Source organism: Prinia subflava, chromosome Z, assembly GCF_021018805.1.
Source record: "Prinia subflava isolate CZ2003 ecotype Zambia chromosome Z, Cam_Psub_1.2, whole genome shotgun sequence".
Taxonomy (NCBI): domain Eukaryota; kingdom Metazoa; phylum Chordata; class Aves; order Passeriformes; family Cisticolidae; genus Prinia; species Prinia subflava.
Window position 1 is genome coordinate 37,941,285 of NC_086283.1, and position 23,778 is coordinate 37,965,062.

Sequence of the window (23,778 nt, forward strand, 5' to 3'; positions counted from 1 at the left end):
ACACTGCCTATACCCACTTGGCTATCCCAGGTAAAAGCAGGGCTGTTTTAGCTCTACCCCTGTTACAAAGAGTCACTCTATGGGTCTGGCATGGTCTAAAGCTCTGGCTGGGGATAACACTGACATGATGAGCACCATCTCAGCATCCTTTGGAGCAGGATTGTGTTGGTGGGAGCATGCGACATTATATCGCATGTATGCGACATTATATCGCATGTATGCGACATTATCGGAGCAGGTTACATTTCAGATAGGCTGTACACTTAAACAGGCTGGTGTAATAACCAGCCATGCTCATGGAGAACATGGAGATTTAAATTCAGCTGGTCTAAGGAACCTAAGGGTGCCTCTGCTGGAGGGAGCCCTGAGGAGTCCGTGAAGGTGCTCAGAGGGCTGGAGCACATTTCCTGTCAGGAAAGGCTGAGAGAGTTGGGCTTGTTCAGCCTGGAGAAGACAAAGCTCTGGGGAGATCTGAGAGCAGCTTCCAGTTCCAGTAAAAAAAAAGAGGCTGGAAGAGAACTGAGGAGGATCTTTTGAGGTCATGGAGTGATTGGGCAAGGGGGAATGCATTCAAACAGAAAGGGGGTTATTGGGAAGAAATTCTTCTCTGTGAGGTTGGTGAGGCATTGGCGCAGACTGTCCAGAGAAGCTGTGTCTGCCCCATCCCTACAACTGTTCGAGATCAGGTTGGATGGGGCTCTGAACAACCTGATCTGGTGGGAAATGTTCCTGCCCATGGCAGCAGGGTTAAAATTACAGGAGCTTTGAGGTCCCTTGCAACACAATCATCCTTCTGTGGTTCTGTAAGTTGTCAGTAATTCTCTGGTACAATTGATGGTAGGCTTCAGCTTTACGTACTGCCTGCTTTTTGGCTTTCTAAGGACAAAAATTCATTCAAGACAAATTGAATGGGTGAATATTCACCATATTCAAACTGGATGAGGCATGGGGATTTTTCTATTCTAGGCAGAAAAAGAAAATGTAATATAAAATTGTACAGAAACACAGGTAACAGTGGTGTCTCAGGTGAGGCACCAGCAGTTGTGTCTCAGATTTAAAGGGCTGTTTTAGAGGTCTGGACTATGGTATTCTTACTTATTTGGGAATCTGAAAATAAATTGAGTAGCAGAGACCTATTTTTTATGTTTTCTTACACCACCATCACAGAAAAAAATGTAAAGAAGAAATTGCCTTTTTTTGACATAGAAATCTAATGAAAGATTTTTCAACAACAGGACCCCCTTAATTTTTTTGCTCCTGAATCCCTGTTATTTTCTTTAAAAATTGCCTAATTTGTAACAGTGCTGATGACTAGTGCACCCGTCAGGGTCCCATGAGAAAATTGCTTTATAAACAGTGCATCTATCTGAGTTTTTTCCCAGATAATTTCCTTCGCTTGAGCTCACTTGGGACTTTATATGAACTTCACTTTTGAAAACAGGACTTCTCATTTTGGAATTAAAATTTGGAAAATTTGCCCACAGTTACATTTGTACTTGTGCAGGCCCATGAATTCACCTGGAAGGGAAGAAAGTTAACAGTAAAAACAATTTTTAAAAGTCAAATCCCTTAATTAACAATGCGAGAAATTTTCAACTAAAAAAACAGACTGTAGTAAGGATCATGATTTTTTATCAGTCCTCAGTCTAGGGAAAATTCAGAAGTTCTGATTGTTAATCTTTTGCTAAAACCTGTCAGTATCACCTTAATTAAACTGAGCTTTCCTTTGGTAAAACTTTTCATGTCAGAATTATACAGACTTACAATTCTGACATGAAAACTACTTCTTGGTGAGTGTTAATGAGATGCCTCCATTTGTTTTAATGAGGTACAATGCACAGCTTCATTTATACATGAGAAGAGAAACAGGAAGATTTTTGAGCAGGTTTTTGCTCTGTAATCCAAGAAAAATGTACAGACTGCTACTCACCATTAATAGGATGACATGAGGAGTTGGCAGCGTTTTTCTGCCGAATACCCTAATCTCATGTGGCTACATTTGAAAAGTGGAAAATCATTGTTATCTCATATAGATCCTTACAATGCACCGTATGTATCTAGTGAATGAGCATCAAACTGACCCTGTGGGTGTATGCTGCACATCCTGCCAGTCCATTGATTTTGGGGCTACACTGAAAACAAAAGGCTGGCTTTGAGAAAGGGCCATGAACTCACATTTAAGGGTATAATTTTGCACAAGTCAGAATAGAGGAGAGACAAAACTGTCCTCCAGACAATAACCTTCAGTATGGGGAATGCTAATTATAATGTTGGAAAGCTACAGGGTCGTGCTCTTTCCACTACACTGTAATTATGTACCAGGAAGCACAGCACACAAGAGGTTAACTTCTCTCGTTTGCATTTTATTATGCTTGGGAATTTCATACATATGCAAAGCATAATTCCATAAGAATTATATTGTTGGTTATCATTAATGGCTGCTTGTTATGAAGTGCAATATTCCTACCTTTTAAAATTCAGCAGGATTCTAGACAGGCCTTTCCACTGTTAGAATCTTGGCCAATAAATTACTCAACAGGGTGCACAGAGTGACTGGAGCAATATAATAGCATCACCCTTGGAAACTGTGCAACAGTATTGGTAACCACAGGAGCAAAAGGGCACTTCTTCACAAGGATGTCTTTCACTGGCGCAGACGGTCAACCAAAGGACAAAACAAAATCTTTCAGGCTAGATATAGATTTCAAATGGGGCAGATATTTGGCAAGCAGGAATCATACATATAAAGCTGACTTTGAAAAAATGTCATGCAAAAAAAAAAGAAGCATCCTCTGTTACCACAGGAATCTGAATACATTATATAGAACTTTATTAGCTGAGTCTCATTTCAACAGGAAAAACAAGTTGGAGAGAATCAAACCTCTGGGAACAGAATGATGTCACTTCTGTGCTGGCTTTTTCTCACTGACCATTTAGTTCTTGCTGACTGCATTTCTGTGAGGATTTCCTACACAGAATATCTTCCTCCGTAGCTGGCTAATGTCAGATCTCATAGCAATTCAACCTGTTTGAGACACTTCACGTGACTCTGTGTATCAGATGTCACTGGAACTCTCCATACTCTTGTGTAGTGAATTCTCTATACTCCATTAGCCTGCCAGGTCATGGAAAAAAAAACCCAAAAAAATATTTAATATATTTTGTTGGGGCCAGTTCTGTGAAGAACATAAAAGGTGACTTTGCTTTGGACCCTTGTTTTTGGGTGAGCCCCTGTGCACACCATAAATTTTCAATAAAAGCAAACCAAGATACTTCCGCAGGCAGGAAAACATCCTCTCTTGCAAAGACCTATTCTGGAATGGATTTTCCCACCAGGTGTTCTGGTGTTGTAAATATCCCTCATGTAACATGTAAGAAGAGCCTGTTCACCATTGCCTTGTGGAAACAAAGTCTCACCTGAGGGAAGTGCCATAGGACAGTTTCTGGATCTCCTTACAGTAGGTGCATAAAGCAGAGGCATACCAAGGCTCACAGCTGGATGCTTTTGGCTTTATAGCCTAACGGACCCCCACCTCTGCAGCTGGAGTGACAAGACATGAGAACTGTCATCAGAGTGAGTCCAGGACATGACTTGAATTAGTGTTTCTGGATCTTAAAGGCTGTCTGCACCAGCCTTGCTTCAAAATGCATCACCTGTATATTATCACTTATATACATTTTCAAAGATGTCTGACAGTGTCTCAGCTGCCAGTTCAATATCAATCTGCATAACAGCAGAAGCAGTCCTGAATAACCTGCACATACCCTTCATGTGCACCACACACTCCCTTATAGATACGTGCCTATGTAATATTTACATCCTTAATATACCTCATTATAGTCAAGGACAACTTTCATGCAGTTAAAAATAAAATTGCTGCTATCAAATTAGAAGTGCAGTCACTCCTTAAAAATTGAGAAGATTATCTCTGAAAAGCCTTTTCAAAAACTCTCTACTGTGTTATTAACACCCTAAGAAAAGATCGCTTGAAAAATGGGATAATTTTCTGAATGTAAAGGACAATATAAAAAGATGTTGTTTATGAAAGTTTTAGACTCAACCAGGTTCTCTATTATTAAGCAACAGCTCATGTTGCGTGCTAGAGACTCTACATGCCTTTATGGCACTTCTACATATTAATTGTCCAATTTTATCAAAGTTGTTAATAATTTACTGATTACAAGCATTTGGATCTGAATAGTATTTTCCTTCCCATTAAGTTTCTTTCCCGGGATTTTTTGACAGTTATATTGTCTTGTCATTAATGTTATTTCTCATCACAGACCAAACTGAATATTCACATGAAAGATCAAATCACTGTTATTTTGTCTTGTCACCATTTTTCCATATAGATTGTTAAACCGTCATTTTTTATCACATTTTACAGTAGTTGCATTTATAACATAACTGTTAGTCCAATTCATTATACAGACTAACATTTTGGAGAAGAATTTGAAAAGAAAACCTCTTTATGAAATCACACATATTGATGTGAATCTGCGGCCCATTTCTTTTCCTTTAGTGCTTCCTGATATCTTGGGAGCATTTCCTTAGTCTGTAATTCAAATTTTTCTGGTTTTTATTTTTCAGTTGTCAAAGAGCTTTGAGAAGCCTTACTGCAGCTGGTGTCAGATTTAAGATCAGAGAGGAAAGGGCTATGATCTTACAACTATGAAGTCCGAAATTCACAAGATGGGAAAAATTTGACTCTGTCCTTGATGTTTTGGGGTTTTTTTGTTTGGAGCGCACACCCATTAACTGAGAGCCTCATGAAAATAAGAAGATAGCTACTGATAATCCTTCTGGATAGAAATGTAAAGATCTTTCTTTCTTTCTTTCTTTCTTTCTTTCTTTCTTTCTTTCTTTCTTTCTTTCTTTCTTTCTTTCTTTCTTTCTTTCTTTCTTTCTTTCTTTCTTTCTTTCTTTCTTTCTTTCTTTCTTTCTTTCTTTCTTTCTTTCTTTCTTTCTTTCTTTCTTTCTTTCTTTCTTTCTTTCTTTCTTTCTTTCTTTCTTTCTTTCTTTCTTTCTTTCTTTCTTTCTTTCTTTCTTTCTTTCTTTCTTTCTTTCTTTCTTTCTTTCTTTCTTTCTTTCTTTCTTTCTTTCTTTCTTTCTTTCTTTCTTTCTTTCCTTCTTTCTTTCCTTCTTTCTTTCCTTCTTTCTTTCCTTCTTTCTTTCTTTCCTTCTTTCTTTCCTTCTTTCTTTCCTTCTTTCCTTCTTTCCTTCTTTCCTTCTTTCCTTCTTTCCTTCTTTCCTTCTTTCCTTCTTTCTTTCCTTCTTTCTTTCCTTCTTTCTTTCCTTCTTTCCTTCTTTCCTTCTTTCCTTCTTTCCTTCTTTCCTTCTCTTTTCTCTCCTTTCTTTTCTTTCTTTTCTTTCTTTTCTTTCTTTTCTTTCTTTTCTTTCTTTTCTTTCTTTCTTCCTTCCACCCTTCTGCCCTTCCTTCCTTATTTCATCCTTCCCTTCTTTCTTCCCTTCTTTCTTTTCCCCTGTATAGGCAGAGAAAGTAAGGTGTTCAGAGTTTATAGGCTTTGGCTGATGAAAAATGTTCATAAAGCAGTACTATTTCTTTTATATTTTTTCTCCCTAAGCACCTCATTACCCAAAAGCCCCATGTGACCTTGGTATAAACCCATCAGACTTAGTCCATCTCATTCTGCCACAGCAAAACTTGCATGAAATCTGCGGTTATTACTTGTATCACATTGGCATCTGGAAGTATTAAGATCTTTAGAAAGAGCAAGAGGCCATGCAAGTGTTAGGATCTAAATAGATGGGAGAGAAAAAGGAGAGAAAAACCTTTCAATGATAGGAAGCAGAGTCAGTGAGAAATGAAATTAATTCCCAACAGAACACAAGGAATTTTTGGCAAAGTCAAGAATTCAACTTAGATGTCCTTTTTTCAAGTTCATTGTGTTGCTCTTTTCAAAGAAAGAAAAAATGAGCCTAAATCTCTTTTAAATCTTGGGATTTTTCATCCCAGGTATCTTATGTATAAAGCTGATGTAGGTTGTATTTCAGATAAGTTGTACACTTAAATTGGCTGGTGTACTAAATTGAGAACATGAAGACTTAAATTCTGCTATAAGTAAGATGGGGTAGATTTGGAGAAAAGAAAGTCATTAATAATAAAATTATATATATATATATATATATATATATATATATATATATATATATTTTTTTTTTTTTTTTTTTTTTTTTTTTTGGTGTGTGTGTGTCATGACTGCTGTCTGCACATCTTTTGTCCAGCACAACAGGACACTGGCTTATGAATTTCACAAGAAGTGGTAAAGATGTTTGAGGTAAAGATGTAGTTTCATAAAACTCAAGGGAAACACTGCATATCTGTAATTTGGAAGCATGCCAGTAAAGTGAGCTTAGACGAATGAAGCCTCACTTTTAAAAATTAAGATTTATACAGTTACGAGAATTGAATGGCCACTTGTTCTTAATCTGCTCCTACCATGGAAATCAACTGGATTTTGCCCAGTCATATTGAAGAAAACAGAAGTGACCCCTGAGACTTCCTACTGAAATATGGCAATTACCTGTAGAAACTGAATAATTGTATTCATGAGTGGCAAGGTAATTAGTCTTGAAAATCAGTTTCAAAACTGTTGAAAAACACGAAAGTCAAACCATCCTGTGCAGCTCATCCCAAGCACAGAATTCTAGATGCAGATACAAGAGACTTTGTGTATAGATCTTAATCGATAAATGTTCGATGTGGAATAAAATTTTATTTAGCTTTAAAGTGAAAAACCACCTTCCAAGTGATTTAAAAGACCAGTGAAGATTTTAAATGTATAGAGAATGCTGTAAAAAGTTCCATAAAATGATGAGTTACCAGTCCATCTGAAAGAAAAAAAAAATCAATGAAGAAATCAAATTAAGAGTGGTTTGATATATGTGTAAATATTAAGTTCTGCCTCAGAAGAAAAGTAAAAAAAAAAATCTAGTGGAAAGGAAAGGGTTTTTTCAGAAACCAGTTAATGATAATTAGGAAGTTATTATCACCTCCATAAATTATGATGATGATCTAGTAGTTCCCTATCATGAAATATTATTAGAGCACCTCTCTTTGTTCAGCTGGGAGAAGGCTCCAGAGAGACCTTGGAATGCCTTCAAGTGCCTAAAGGAGCTGCAAGAGACCTGGGGGGAAATTTTGACAAGAGGGATAAGACAAGGGGAAATGGTTTCGAGCTAAAAGAGGATAGGTTTATGTCAGCTATTAGGGAGAAATTCTTTATTGCGAGTGTGGTGAGGCACTGGCAGAGGTACCCCAGACAAGTTGTGCATGCCTCATCTTTGGAAGTGTTCAAGGCCAGGTTGGATGGTGCTCTGAGCAGCCTCATCTAGCAGGTGTTCCTGCTCATGACAGGGAAGTTGGAAATGAGATGATCTTTAATGTCCCTTTTAACCCAAACCATTCTGTGGTGTTTGATTAACAATAGACCAAAATTCTTGCCAAAAGAAGAAAATGCTTCTTTCTGAGCCATAAAAGGTACAAAAGAGATTTTTCACCTGTAAAGAACCCTCATTCAGAAAGATGTAATTCTTAATATTAACAAGCAGTATCCTGTGCACATGTGTTTCATTGGCATGTTCCAGTCAAGTTGTCATTCTTCTCAGCAAAATGCTGTTTGGTTCAAATAACACTAAGAAAACAACTTTGAAGATCTTTTTTAAAAAAGGTGAGATTCTTGTTCAGCACCTGTATACCTTTTCTCATGTCTGTTTCTCAAGAAAGGCCACAGGCTGGCCTGAGACATAACCAAATAAGTCCTCAGAAAGAATTTACAAAGGAGGTGCTTATTGAAAAATCCTACCCTTGGTCTGAGGTTGTAAAAGCAGTTAGGCTGGCAGATCTCTGTTGCTTCTGAGCACTCCCATTGCTCCCCTACTCTAAGCAGTAAACCATAAGGGCAGTGCTGGGAGGGGTGATGGAAGCAGCACTTCTGCAGGTCATTTTGGTTCCACGTCTCCAAAATGAGAGCAGCTTGCTCAACAGGGTCATTTTCTGGCTATATGTATGGAGCTGTTCAGCTCCAAGCAACCCCTTCTGTGGAGATTGTGCCAGCCCCAAGTGGCCTTTAGTGTGTTGGCCAACCCATATTCCTGTGATAAGACGTACTTTCTGGGACACTTATTAAATAAAAAAGAGATATACCTGTGCTGCTGCAGAATAGGACCTCCTCCCCATCTCAGGTGCCAGCACTGCTGTCATGAACTGCAATGATTTAGGTTAGTTGCTGGTCCCTGCAGTGCCAGCCACTGACCAGCATGGCAGTGCCACCAAACGACTCCCTGAAAATACGATTCACCAGCTATACCACCTATATGGCCCAAAGATTTTGTCTTTGTTTTTGCCCATGTCTTCCCATGCCAGATATTAGGACACCCATAAGATGATAAGGAAGACAACATCTACCTCTTAGTCTTAATCTGAAGCTAAAACAACAGGGAGATCTTATTTTAGTAATTATTATCACTTTCAGAAGCTTCAACACTCTCCTGCTGAGCTTCTCTGTGCAAGGCAGTGCTGCCTACCCCATGCAAAGCTTACAAAAATTACGTACTGTTTTTTAGGGGTCTAAAAAACTTAAGTCAAGGTTAGGGCCTCCTGCTCTCCTGATGCCACGCTCTACACTTCTGGACACAAGTACTTCTAACTGAGAAGCATCATACTGAGGAGTATTCTCAGGGATCGGTTTTGTTGGGGTATTTTATTGTTGCTGGACTACAACCTTTGATAATATGTGAAGGAACCATTTCCTGATGTCTGTGCAGCATCCATACAGTTGTGTTTTACATGTGCTGCTACCTGCATATACAGAATCCAGCATTTTTCTTCACTTCTTCCTGGAAAGTGGAGAGGCCTGGTACAGCCCTCCAAAATGTAGGCTCTAAACACATTCTATCGGACGGGATTTGTTAGTGGGACAAGAGCTGTACCCCCACCCACTGCAGATTTGAAGCAGCTTACTCTGCTACCCTGCTACACTCACTGTGCTCTGGAACACCTTGTCAGTTTATTTCCCCTTGGGTGTACTAACAGGGTCCCCCTAGTTCTCTCCCACCTTCTGGGTAACAGTTTTATACAGTCCAGGAACTGCCTCTCTGATTCCCCAGCAGCTGAAGAATGTAGCTATTTGAACTGGTTATGTAAAGAAAAAAAAAGTTGAAAAGGAAGATTTTCTTCTGAATTATTCTCCTACCAGCCCCTGGTGAGAACGCAGTTTCTTGCATGCCTCACTTCTGAGCTTCACTCCTGCAGTCACAATGTATGTGTTAAGCAGTCCCCAAGTGACAGCTTCAGAAGGCAAGCTCCTGGGTCTGTGCTGCCTTTGAGGCACAGATAACCACTGCAGCGTGTCCCTCTTTGCCAGCCACAAGCGGGATTCCTGCGAGTCCAGCCTGGATCTGGGGTTTAACTCACTGAGGCTGGCACTCAGTGTTTCATGTTGATGCAGAAGTAGTATTTTGGGGTTCTAGTAGGTCAGGACAAGTAAGTTAGTGCCCTTGTGCATATCCTGCAAACCCTGCAGGTTGTGTTAATGATCAGATGGTATGAATGAAAGACACTGCCAGTGTTCTGGTTTGGTGTTTGCTGAGAAGAATATTAAAACTCCACAGCATTAGACCAAGAGGAAAGCAAGGAATTATTTTGTACATAGGATATATGTGAAGAAAGAAACCTTGTAAACATGATATTGAGGTAATAAAGCAACTGATATTACAATAACTTTATTTTTCAATCCGTATTCTGTTGCTTCTCTTCTCATATTGCCTCAATCCTGTCATCCAATTAGCTTATGAAACGTGAACTCTAAAAGCCCAAACCTGTTTAAACTGCATCCCATTGCCAAACAAAGCAAAAATCTTTCCATTTTGTAACGAGCAACTTTCTGTGATCAACTAAATCTGTTTTCTGATGAAAATTAATGTAGAATGCAGATCAATGAAGCATGTCTGTGAAAGGGGAAGAAAGTAGGTGACTGAAAATAAGAATGGGTAACCTTCAGTTTCCATATCTGCACATTATAGTTAATAAAAAAAATAGCTTGTAGTATTTCCAGCAGAAAGGGAAAGCTGTGACTGTACAGTCTACAGTGAGCTTGAATCATAAAAACCAAATGGAATATCCTGCAGATTTTCTACAGATCTGTTCTATGCACACTTTCAAATAACCTTTAACAAAGGCAATGAATTGCTATTGCTGTCATAAAAATCTCTGTATGCTGTACTAACGTGATGCTAATGAAAAGTATCATAAAGAGCAGAAGTTCAGATTACATGAACTTCAGTACATAGATCTGGTTGTTCACCTGTATCATTTTACTGGGATATTTTTTCTCATTGATTTTTAAAGAGAAGCAGGTGTGGGGTGGTAGTGACTAATTCACACTGCAAAAACAAAAAGTTGTGTGGTTTGCTGTTTCTGTGATCTCTCTTCCCCACCCTCTGAGCTCTGCCATAGTTTGGCAGAGATTCAGCTCCTATATGAAATAGCTAACATAGGTCCTATAGTAAAGAGATGATTAAGTAAGGTGAGAAGACAAAAAAGCAGGGACATTTACTTCCTGTGGAGCTCCATTACTGAACTGCTCCCAGGAACTCCATTAGCCTGGGAAGGAAAGAGCAAAAAAGTAATGACAAGCTTCTAAATGCTCAGTACATGGCCAGTAGGTATTACCTGCAAGGATGTCCACGTAACTCATTGCTACATTATGTTCTGCCCATGAGGTACATCTTTTTCTCGTAATTCTCAGGTACATTGGGAGAAAAACATCCTGGGAGTAGTTCAGGGAATGATTAATTTTGTTTCAGATCATGGCATGCTTCCTCCAGCTTCATCCAGCTGAGATGCGTGTTGGCACCCTGCTTGGAAATTGTTAGAGGCTTGAATAAACACAAATGCAGATTGTGCTTATCATGCTCATGTCATGAACTGATGTGGTCCAAGCAAATGTATATCAGAAGTACAGAATTCAGAACTTCCTTTAATAGCCTGTACATAAAAAGAAATGGCTCTTTTCTGACATTTTTTTCCTGTCCTGGGGCAGAGGGAAGATTGACATCCCATTATCCTGAGATTATTAAAACATGACCTGTAATCCCAAGAGAGTCCTTTATTCATCTATCTTTTTTTTAAAGCAGCCATTGGTTTCCAGAAACTCATCTGAGGAAGAGTGAGGAAAGCTGCAGAGGCTATGATGCTCTAAGCATACAGGTCAGACATTTCTTTCTATGATCATACTCGGAGCTTGTGGCTTAGGCTTTCCGGGCTGCTTGCTCTGGACCTAATATTGCAAATTTCCCAAGGAGTTTGCAAGGTTGATAGCAATGGTTGTTTTGAAACTCGTGTCTTGTCATACCTGAGAGTGGGAAATGTGACTACAACCCCACTCCACAGTTGGTCTTTCTCTTTACAGAACCAACTACCATGCTGTCACTGTGTGTGCCTATATAATACACCTCTCCTTAAGTGGTTAGGGCTTCCCTTTCTGTTGTCCAACATTTTCCTTTTCCTGAGAACACATTTCATCTTCCCACACCCACGCTGGCAACATTAGTAACTCTAAAAGGGACGTTACCTTTTATATTTCAGAAGCTTTCACATTGTACAGACATTTAAAAGTCCTGAAAGTATTAAAGTTATATATAAGGGAAATTCTAGTAACATTATTAATGCCTGTCATTTTAAAGATAAAAGCGTTTCCTCAGTCTCCTTGTGATCTGATGGATTAACTGGCATATAAAATTAGTACCTTTCAGTCTTTGAAACCAAGTAACATCTTACTGACCTGATTCTCCCCAGATCAACACACAGCCCCATAAAGGTGTGAATACTTTACAGGGGTCTGATTCTGTCTCAGTGAGTCTTGGGACCCCTTGCATATATGGAGAGGGAAAAAAAAAAAAGACTCTTGAGGATAATGTCTACATTTTCAGTGTGATATAGGGAAAATGCACTCTCTAACCTTAAGTGTTCACATAACTGGTATTACAAATGATACAGTACAGTTCCAGTGCTTCTCTTTTTCATTCTTATGTTTATTGTAAGCATCAAGTATTTCTGAATGTCCTTGTCTAATTATGGGTGAGATACCCAGGATCACTAAAAGTATTACCATGAGGAAACCATTATTAACACACAATATCACTGTGCTACTATTCTTAGATTCTATTATTTTTCAACCCCTATTTTCAGTGACTTTCACTGTAAAATTACCTTTAACGGTAAAAATCTGACATTTGTTCTTCTCAAACCAGCACAAATAAACTGCTGAATAAAATCCACACACTTATTTCAGAACAATGAAATGAAGGAAATATTATGCCTTTTTACCAAGTAAATGCATCCTTCTTACTTACTTTTTTTTCTGTCTTTTTTTTTCCTTTTTCCATTATAGACTCTCAAACAGAGTTTGAATGTAAAGCTCTAAACTTGGCATCTGCAGTTTTCAATGAAGATCATATGCTTTTGAATTCTTGGAAAAAATGGTTAAGCAGCTCATTATGTACACAGCATATATTATTTTTCCATTCTGCTTCATCCAGCTCAATCCTGTGGGACACAGAGACTGCCTGAGAAATGGGCAATGCTGTTGATTCCCAATGAAACCATTATGAGCAAAGAAATTCTAAGCCCCTAGGGATGCAGAAACTCAAAGTTTAAGTTCCTCCCACCTCTACAACGGCTGCACAGTTTAAACCTCTTTTCTGTGTGAAAGCTTGGGCTTCTCTTCAGCTGAAGATACAGAAACCTGCTTAGACTGCCTTTAATAATAGAGTATGGTCTTAACTCAGTGCTTCCCAAGCTATTTTCTCTAGCTCTTTCTTCCCTCATGAACTCTGTCCTTTGCTTTAATTAGCTTAGTCCAAGCTCAGGATATGTTGGTTATCCTGCTTCCATACTGGGAACCAGCTCATGTCCTCCTCTCACTGCTCTGCTGGGCTGGTTTTGCACTCCCACCAGGGTGGGGACAAGCCCTACAGCGTGGGAATAGCTGGCGTAATTAAACTGTTTAAAACTGGTGAGCCTAAGAGGTTTGATTTATGGGGAAAAGCCATAAACTAAATATAGCTTCTCTAAACAATGAATAAGTTAGGATTAATAGTTTTGCAGGAATAAATGCCTTGCATGTTCACCAGAAAAAAAGAATGTGGAGTAAGAAGTGAGTAGGTGAAACTAAACTGGGAAAAAGCCCTGACTGTAGCCCACAATCTTCTATCTGAGAAGATCCTGGGCAAAAAATACTCATCCATTCCTTTGCTTGCACACTGACCCCTACCTTCCTTTTCCCATATTTTTCTGCATTTCCTAATGCCTCCAGCTCTTTCCTTCTCACTCCATCGTCCCTCCCCCTCCCCTGCACATTGCCTTTGGCTCAGCCAAGGTGAGGATGCTCCAGCTGGATGGTACAGGCAGGGGTTGTGGAGCCACCTGTGCCTGCCTCCTCCATGTGATACTGGAGCGTCTCTTCAGGCTCTCTCATGAGTTGGCAGCTGTCCTGGTGCTGGCTTCTTGATAGTCATTATGGGATGACAAATACACTGAGCTCCGTCGATAGATCTAAAAGGCTGTAGATTTCTTGAGGCAGGTGTTGTGAGGCCTAACTTTACCAGCATTAAATGCCAGGGGTTTCAGGGGTTTTTTGTTTCCTTTTTTTTTTTTTTTTCCCTTTATGAGCAACAAATTGCATTGTTTTAAAATAGGAAGTCTATGTTAAAAAGCTGTGTAAAACCATTACATTGTAGCCGGCACTCCAGGCTTTTCTAATTAGGTCATTTGGAAAAAAGATGACCTTTTACTTTCTGTGCTGCTTTTCTAGGGTCACATGTTTCTAATTACCATTTGTATTTTACTTTGCTAAAGCTGTTGACAAGCTGTTACTCTGTGTGCGCGTGTGCATTTGTGTGTGTCTGTGTGTGCCTGTGCGTGTCTGTGCATGTCTCTGCCTGTCTGTGTTTTGGTTTGTGTGAGTGAGAAAAAGAGGGCAAAAAAGAGAAATGGTACACATGCTATGCAGGGTTGTTTTCTGCAGGAGTCCAGCAGCATAAAAGGACACATGTACTAAATTTAAATTGAGAGCGGCCGGATTTACAGGATGAAGAAATCCAAATGGGTTTTCCAGTGTTTGTGTCCTTTTCAGCCAGCTTCCCTTCAGCTTGTCCAAAGACCCTTCATGAATATTTGTACTCTCTCAGGCTAAACATCATGTAAAACAGACCATGAGCAAATAGCGGTTCTCTGCCTTCCTTACAAATGCAAGCTGGGAAGTGAATGAAGAAATGACTAAGAGATGACTCTACGACTGGGGTCAATACTGAAAGAAACATGTTTTAAAAAAAAACCCCAAATATTTCCCTATATATACTTTGAATATAGAAATTCTACTGTCAGAAGCAGAGAGAGATTACAATTGCTCACTTTGTAGCAGGTCTAACACCCAGCCCTGATAATGAGCACAAGCATAGACCAACCTGAACCTTTTGCAGAACAACAAGAACATAGAACATATAATAGAGGGCCTTGACCGCTGGGAGCTCTGGTCCTCTCATGTCCAACAGCACAGAGACAGAGCAGCTGTGTGGATACGGGCACTACGGGGCCAGGGCAGCAAGCGAGGTCCTGAGCACCGAGTCTGAATGGAGGTGAAACTCCAGGCTGGCATTTCTGGGTGCAGATGGCAGTGGGAGAAGAGGAATGCTCTGCTTGGAGGAGGTGCGAGAGCCTGTCTGGAGGAACAGAGCTATGGCCACAACTTTCTGCGTCAGGCACAAGGGTGTCACTGAGCAGGGGTGGGTATGCTGGCTACTCTATAGGGAGTGTTTGCCCATTGTCCAGGGCTCCAATAGACTCACAGCAATTTTGGGATGAAAAAAAGAGGGAAAAGGACATTTGGGAGATTTTGTTGAAGAAGACAATATGTACAATGAATACTTTAAGCAACAATACTGCAATCTGTTTGCACTAGGACTGTACTTCTGATTTCATCAGATGGTTTTACTTGAAAATAAAAGGATGCTGGTGCTTTGGACAACAGACCCATACATGACCTTTGGAACTGGGACACTAGCTTGTCTGAAAGGGAATGTTTCCCTGTATTTGGTTCAGCTGGGTGTTTAGTCCTTAATTAGCAGCTGATCTATTATGCTTCCCTGTGTAAACTCTGGTAGGTAATCGTAAATTTAGTGGTGCAATGAAGTGTTAATAATTTAAAAGACCTTCTGACTTAGCATGATGATTCATTGGGCATTCATGGTTATTTCATTTGTACAGTAACTGGAAAATGAAAACAGGTTCCTGAAATCTGACACAGGATTGTCCTCATAGCTCCAGGAATGAATTTTATGTTATGATTTCTTACAGGAAAAATCTGTTTATAAAGAAGACTGGACAGGGGAAAGAGCTCTTACCTATTAGCATTGCTTAATGAAAATAATGTTATCATTTCATGTGAAAAGGAGAAAGCATATATTATTTTAGGAAGGTTCATGAAGCACTTCATAATGAAAATGCAATTTTATCAATTTTTACTGAGAACGCATTTCATGGGTTAAAAATAGGCCATGCAGCAAGAGCACAGGCGAGTGACTTTTATAGTGAATGGCCCTGATTCAAAAAAGCACTGAACAGGTGCTGGATGTTAAACTTGATTTTTTGGATGTCAGTTTTGAAACAAGGTACCAATATTGCACAGGCTTCCCAACAGCAACCTGAAATGTTGCTATGACAGTTTTCCAGGATTCTTTACTTCTTGGCTATCTGTGGGTGGATTCCAGGAAGAGGCACAAACCAGCATTTATAGAAAAGTGAGTTACCTAAAAATTGGTGTTAAAATGGAGCTTTTTTTTTTTATATATATATATGTGTGATTATCTCTGTGTACACACACACAGAGGCACAGACACAAATAAGTGTGGATAATTAACTTTCACTTGAATTTGGTGTCTCCTGGTGCAAGACCTACCTTCAGCACTGCGTGGGTCTAGAAAGGTACTTCATGCATAGCATGAACATCTAGCACAGGTGTGCAAATGCTGTGGCACTTACCTTGTAGTCATCATTTACAACCCTTACCCTGCTGCATTCAGGTTCAGAGCTATGTAACATCTGCCGTCCTTGTGGTTGGCTGTTTGGGTAAACACCTTAATTTCAAAATGAAAAAGAACAGACAGACCTATTTTCCTGAAAAGGTTTTACTTAATACAGCAGAATGGCAGAACCAAGCTGAAATCAAACCAACCATATCACAAACACACACACACAAAAATTCTTGCTCTGAAAAACACTTTTCAAAATTGCTTCAAAAGTAAGCCTAGTTATAGATCTCCAGCCTGGAGCAATTAGTTCCATTTTACTAAGTAAAATAAAATCTTTAGACATATCACACATTGTTTTCTTGTTTACCTTTGAGATTAACAAAAAGATTTGTTGGTGATCAAGGGGTGGGTATCCTGTTATGGACCAATTAGCACACTGCTGATGTGGTCCACCTATACTGTGTGTCAGACTGCACATCTGCCACGTGCAATCAGTTCAGTACAAATATCCATGGGGATATTTTGGAGGCAACTGAAATTCACCAGGGCCACCTGCATGCTTAAGGGGAGTCAGACTTTCAAACATTTCACTCAATGTTGTGGTTACTCACATAAGGTCCCATTCAGACCCAAATCAATTGCACGAGCGAGCCATCACTCTGCAAGGATAAGAGTGCACTCTTGGTGTAGGACAGATGCCTATAAACCCTGACCAGCCTTGAGCCCGGGGTCCCTTCCAACCCAAGTTAATCTGTGATCACCCAGGTTGTAGTGGATTGTGCCTTCATGCCCAAGCTAGCTGTATGTGCCTTGCATAGCTGTGTTTGCCCATGCAGCTCCAGCACATCTCCCCACACTGGCTCAGCAGCAGCTTGTTACCACTCCTGTCATCTCAAGATATATATGACTGACAATTAAACAAATATTTTTGTAACCTGAAAGCAGTATAAGCAGTATTTCTGGTCTCTGCTTTAATTCTTGGGTCAGAGCCTTTATGTCAGTGTTACTTATATGATGCATTGGCTTGAGGAAATATAGCAAGTAATAAAATGTTCCTGAGTTTATAACTAGGTTTGCTGAATATCTTCCAAGTCTTCTCTGATCTGTTTCCTACAGGAAAGCAGCAACACATACCCATAAGAGAGACCATAAGATTAAAAAAACACCAGTAAATCTGGAAAGAAATGGTTAAATTGACCTACATACTAGCAATTTTGCTGACCAGATTATTTAAAAGGCTAAAAGGCTGCAGATGTCAAATCCATATATGTATCAGTAAAAGTGATCATGATAATCACAGCTTATAAAATAGAACTGGAATGCTTCATTAGGTACTGACAGCTTCTAAACCATGTTGTCACTTTCTGAAAACGTGTCACAGCGGCATTTATTATTTTTTTCCTGGATATGGAGAGAAAGAAATAGAGAATTGCACTGTGAAGCATGGATGAGCTGAAAGCAAATCAAAAAAGGTCTCTTTTTGAGCCAATGGTGAGATCATCATTCCTTTTCAGCAAAGCAGGACAATGTATTAAATAAAACTGCTCTTAACCTGTTGGACACTTGAATCCCTTGGGTTTCTTATAGTTATTCTATTGAAAAGAAGGCTTAAGAAGTACAGATTTCAACAGCTTTTCAAATGCCTGTGTCTCCAAGTAAGGAAAAGTAAAATTTAAAGGTAAAGTGAATTCACTGCTGCTAATTCATATTAGAGTAACTTCCATTAGAAATGGTTTCCTTTTAAAAACTATTTGGCTTTTAAATTTTTTAAAAATTTTATTTCTGAAGAATTTTTTTCCCTCAAATATGGTTTACCTGATACTTTTAAAGATATAGAATAATCTGCATTTCTTCCATGTAAAGACCCTCTCCATCTTTACAGGGGTAGTTCCCAGAAAGAGAGGAATATTTCACTCAGAAAAAAAGGCATATGCTTGTGGGAAAAATATGTCCTTATGTAGTCAGAAGAAGAGCACCTAAGAACCACATTCAAAATGTGTTTTAAATAATGTTTTAGCAATGTCTGGGCCTACTTCTGCACAGCTTAATAACGCTGTCTTTCATGCAAATGCCTTAAAATTATATTCCCAGGCTGAGTCTACAGATATGCAGTACACAAGGAAATCCACCAAACTGACCTCTGAGTTCATCCAGTGGGGGATTTTCCAGCACAGTCAACTTTTCAAGTAACTGCAAAAGCCTGATGAAAGTGGTCTATGTAACAATTATCCATCTATTACATGTAACCACCAAAATGGTTGACGCGGTAATATGGAGAAATCACGTCTGCTCTGGATTACATCTCTTTTGTTGTTGTATAAGGATTCACAAGGATTCTTCTTTCTTCCTCTTCTTTGTGTACTCTGTGATCACCACAGCATTGCTCTGCCCTGGGCAGCAAGCAGAGGGTGAGATACAGAGTTTCCATATTGGGGTGTGTATCCTACCCCTCATCCAGACAGAGATGGTGGCAGGGAGACTTCGGCTTTGTTTGCACCAGAAATAGTAAGACTGGGCCCAGTGCTAGGAGTAAGGATGAGAATAAAATTACTTACCTGTGGTGTGGTCAGGGGTCATGTAAGAGCCAGATGAGATCATTTCATATTTTAAGCTATTAAATGAAAAAGAGGATAAGATTTACTTATTAAGTTCATTTCCTAATCATTCTTTTAAGTTTTTAATGAGTGACAAACTGACTCTGGATACAAATTTATGATTTCCCAAAATAACAATTTGATTGGTTTGAGTGATGTCTTGCATCGAGTAATCACGGTTAATTTTGCTTCTGAAGCAATTTGACTTTGCCGGTCTATCACATCTTCCATGTGCACAGCTGTATTTCCATGGCTATTTCCCTGTTCTTTGTCTAGTGTAATCCCCAGAGACCAGAAAGAGTTTCTTCTTCAAATCAGATCTTTCTTCCTGTCCTCTGCATGGACCACCTTTCAGACACCTGACTGCCCATTTGGCTATCTTCTTCTCTTTATCTGAGCTTCCTGGTGCTATAACCAGTGACTTCCAGCCACACTGAAGCCTCATTTTCTTAGCAGGATGGGAAAGTAGAGATAATTAAATTGAGAACAGCAACAGGTGATGACTGTAGGATGACCTTTTTCTTCACCACCATCTCTATTAAATAACTAAACAAAGATCAGGACAATGTCCCTAGCCACTCTCTTGATGGCATGGTGATAGAGAAGAGGGAAAGGACAGATGGGCTGCTCCTGGCTGAGTGAGGCTAATCTAACAAAAGGAGCTCATCTACTTTTCTGCACTTCCTTATGTAACCATGTCTTTAGCAAAAAAATAGCATCGACATCCATCTTGTCTTGTACCTGGAAGTACTGAAGTCACAGTTTTCCCCTTTGATGCCAAACCCAGGCCTGCAAACCACTGCTACACACCTAAATAAATATGGTTCGCCTTGTCCAAAGCGACCTTAGGAGGGGAAGGTGTGTAACATTTCAGACAAGGTACTTGCATCAAATTTTTGCTATGCAAACAATTCCCTCTCGCTCACCCTGAGTCTGACTCTGCATGCATGTGTGGATGAAGGCTGCACTAAACAGGGAGGCAAAGATGAAAAGAGTGACAGCAGTGCTGTTGGGAAGAGGAATTAACCTATTACAAAGGAAAAGTGAAGTCATAAACCACTCTGTAACAATGGCAGAGGGCTGGCTTAGAAATGTGGCTGGTGTTGGCTGACTCGCAGCACAGAACCAGGCAACTGCTAACCAGATGTGCTCAGCTGTATGCGTGCTGCCCCCGCTCCGTGCACAGCCTGCCGCACACCCCTACTGCACTGCTTGGAGTGGGCTGTGAGAAGCAGAAGGGAAGGCCAGAGCACAGTTGACATTTTTCCATTTTACTGTTTGTTTTATATCCTCCCACTCCTCATTTTTCTCATCCTACACTCTGATGCTGCATACTGATGAGAAAATACTTGGTTCAGACCCAGGCAGTTATTTTTGGTTATTAAGGTTGGTGCTGACTGCCCAACCTACACTTTCTAACTTGCCAGAGTTGCACAGGGCTGCTGGTTTTGCATTGTCAGCATTTAGGGATATTTAAAAAAAAATATTAAAAGAATACGCACACACAGATACATCTGTGCATGTACAGACAAATGCACATAGAGTCTTCCATCCTGTGCATTGAATTAAGTAAAAGAAACTGCCTTTTGACAGGTTTCACAAAACTCCTCTCCTTTCCAAGTCACATGAGCAACATTTTTAAAAAGAAAGGAAAATAACAAAGGAAGGTATTAGATGATGAATTAAGAGACCATGCTGTTAGAAGAGGGTGCAACAGGAGGCTCATGGGGATAAATGGTATTCCAGGAGGATATATGTGTTTTTCTGTACTTGGAAAGTGAATCACAGAATCAATTAGGTTGGGAAAGAACTCTGTGATCAAGTCCAACCTATGACCAAACACCACAGGGTCAACTAGACCATAGCCCTATGTGCCATGCTCATCTTTTCTTAAACATTTTCATCAGTGGTGATTCCATTGCCTCTCTTAGTAGTTCATTCCAATGTCTAGTCACCCTTTCTGTGATGAATTTTTTCCTGTTCAACTTAAACTTTTTTCCTGTTCAACTTAAACCTCCCCACACCTTCTGTGAGGTCTTCTCTAAATTAATACAAAAAAAAATTAGGATGGGCCTGGGATGAAATTATCTGAACATAAGCTTTCTCCTAAATTGTTTCTAGATAACAAAATTTCAAGAAAACTCCAGTCAGTAAATGGGGCACTCAACTTCCCTGCTAGACAATGTGCTCAACTTCCTTTCCTATAACCAAAAGTAAACCATTTCCCAGGCACAGATCTGTTCAACATCTTTGCATTCCTTAGGTGAGTTCCGACTGAGACACTCCCCCTACTGCCATCAGAGCAGGACTCTCTCTCCAGCTGAGATTCTAGCTGAGTTTTAGGTTAGTGCTTGTCACTGTTCTTCCCTGGTGGGGGGAGAAGGCTGAGGAGCAGGTACACTATATTGACATACCATTTGGCCATGGTGTTTTGGTCTTTCTTTCCCTCCGGATTTTTGCCATTAGGGGTTGGGTGGTTATGACCAATGAGACAAGCAACATAGCAGAGGGAGCTATGACATCTTGTGACATTTTGCAGTTATTCCAGTTACCAGGGTTCTGGATCTTGAGACAATATCCAGATAATTTCCTTGAAAAAAAATGGGCCAAAAGCTACCAGGTTTCCAGGTCCTTTCATGGGAGGTGATTGCTGCACCCACCCTGGGGTTGGGCGCAGAGCATGCAGTTGTGTTAGGAAGTTAACAAAGCCAGCTGGTAGTGAGCTCAAGCAAAAGTATGTGCTAACCTCTTGCTGTTACTCATGCTGTGATTTGTTTTAGGTAAGCTGTCTCAGGAAAACCTTTTTGAAGGCTCATTGCTAGTGCCAACTGCCTTCTACAGTCAAGGAACAACTGTGTGTTACTTCTAAAATTGCAGACTGCCTTGCAAGCCTGGATGCTGGCAGGAAAACTGTCTTTCAGATATCTTGCTTTAGGAAGTCCTGTGGTGGCCAGGATGCTCATGCTGGTGTTTTCTGTGCCCCCCAGACAAGAAGCATACCAGGGATGCCTGTGTTGGCAGCTGAGCATTAAGATTGTTGTGGTTTAGGCGTCTTGCTGGTGTCCTTTCAAAATTTTCTGTGCTACATACCCAAGGATCCTCCGCACTGGGGTGTGTCAGTCACTTCATATCACAGTGCATGAAGCAAAAGGCATCTCCATTTGCCCAGAAGCTATAATGTATGACAGCTGTGACAGCAGCTGAGGCTCTGTCCTCCTGGCTGTAGGAAAAGGGCCTGAAAAAAGGTCAGCAGATTTATATGGAGATGTGGTTGTGATTCTCTTACCCTCATGTAGCAGATGAGGGGGGTTTTGCTTAACATTTTGAAGCCAGAATTTGGCTCCTCACTTTGAAGAAAGTCTGCTCTGATAGCCAGTGTACCATGAGAATTATGGGAAGGGGAGCAATTAGCCCCTTGGAAATAACCACAACCATCCAGAAAGGCTGGGTCTGAGCTGGGAATGCACATGTGGATGATGGGGCCAGTGCAATGGGTTGGATGCTTAGAGGTCTCCAAAGTACCAGACTCTGGAGTCAAAGAAATTCCATATTTTCCACATTTGTGTCCAACCCGTATTTGTCTCTGACTGCCCAGAGCAATCCTGAAAACACCCGCATGCCAGTAAACACCAGCAACCAAGTACACTAAATCTATGCATGGCTATTTTTGGTAAGCTAAAGGAAAAATAGCAGCTTTCACTGGGAAAGCCTAGGAGTCTGCCAAGGCCATGATGTAAAGCTTTCCAAGTGAATGCTATGGCTGAATCAGTAAAAGCATGTCTTAGTCAGGATCTGCTGTAAGACCTTGCCTTCTGAAATTCAATCCCTCTTCTCTCACACAGAGAGATAATATCTAATGCTGCTTAACCCTTTGTTCCCAACAGAGGAACAGAGCATTAGAATAGCATAATTCAAAAAATTCATTTAATTTAGAAGGAAATGCTTTGTTTATTATTCAACATTTGCCTGCTAACAACAAAGCCAGAATCTACTAACTAAGCCAGAAATTCCCAAAGGAGAAATAATGAAAACCACAGTTATTCTGCTAGTCTTTTTATTTTTAAATCACATCAGTGTATTCTTGCACAACAGTCATAATCAAATAGATGCTAGCTCAGAAAATGCAACAACATTGAAAAATAGATTTCCATATTTTCCCTTCACATTTTCTTTTGTATCTATCCCCATCTAACTAGGCTTGTGGTTGATTTTCTTCTTCTGTAAGATGTAGTTGGGGTTGTTCACAGGGCTACCCATAAAAAAGAAAGGATTCAGCAGCAAAGAACTTTTCCACACTGCTGGAACAGAAATTATTTCCCTGGTCTTCTCCCTAGTATCTCTGGAATAAAGGTGCTATCAGGATCCTACCTGATTTTGGAACTTTTACGCAAAATACAAAATCTCTTTCCATAGTGAAAGTGGTTTACAGATTCCTAGTATCTCCTGGGGAGAAGGTTTATCAATGAAGGAATGGTTAACACTAATAAATTACACAAATTAATAAATTTAATTAATAAATTACATAAATTATATTACACAGTTGGTCTTTGTTTAAGGAACATCAAACTCAGTGGACATCATGATACTGAGCAAAAAAACGCACGAGAATATAATCTCTGCAAATAAAGACAGATTTGAGGCTAATGTTAAAAAACCTCAGAGTGCAAATTTTATGTATCTGAACAACTCATCTGACTACATGCAACTTGCTTAACTCACCACAGAACTAGCAACAAAACAGATTTTTTTTTTTTTTTTGTAACAATGATTTAGATAGGCTCCTTGATCCAGCCCTGGATGCTGGTGACCCAGGAGCTAATTCATAGTCTATTTAAGAAATGTGACATGCAAATATTAATAGTTGCAGGAAATTAGGAAGCCAATCAAAGCCTCGTCAGTCCTGATGGAGAAAACTTTTATCTGTGCTGTCCACACCAACTTCTCAGATGTTGCTGAAATGCACTTGCCTCAAAATTTCTATGCAGTCTTGTGGCTCCTGCATGGCAGCTCAGAATGAAATTGACTGTCCTATATGCCCAAACAGAGGCATGGTCATGAGCAGGTATGAAAAAGCTTTTCAGACTTTGTTTGTAGAATGGCGCTTTTAGAGCAAGCTGATTAAAAACTGCAGGT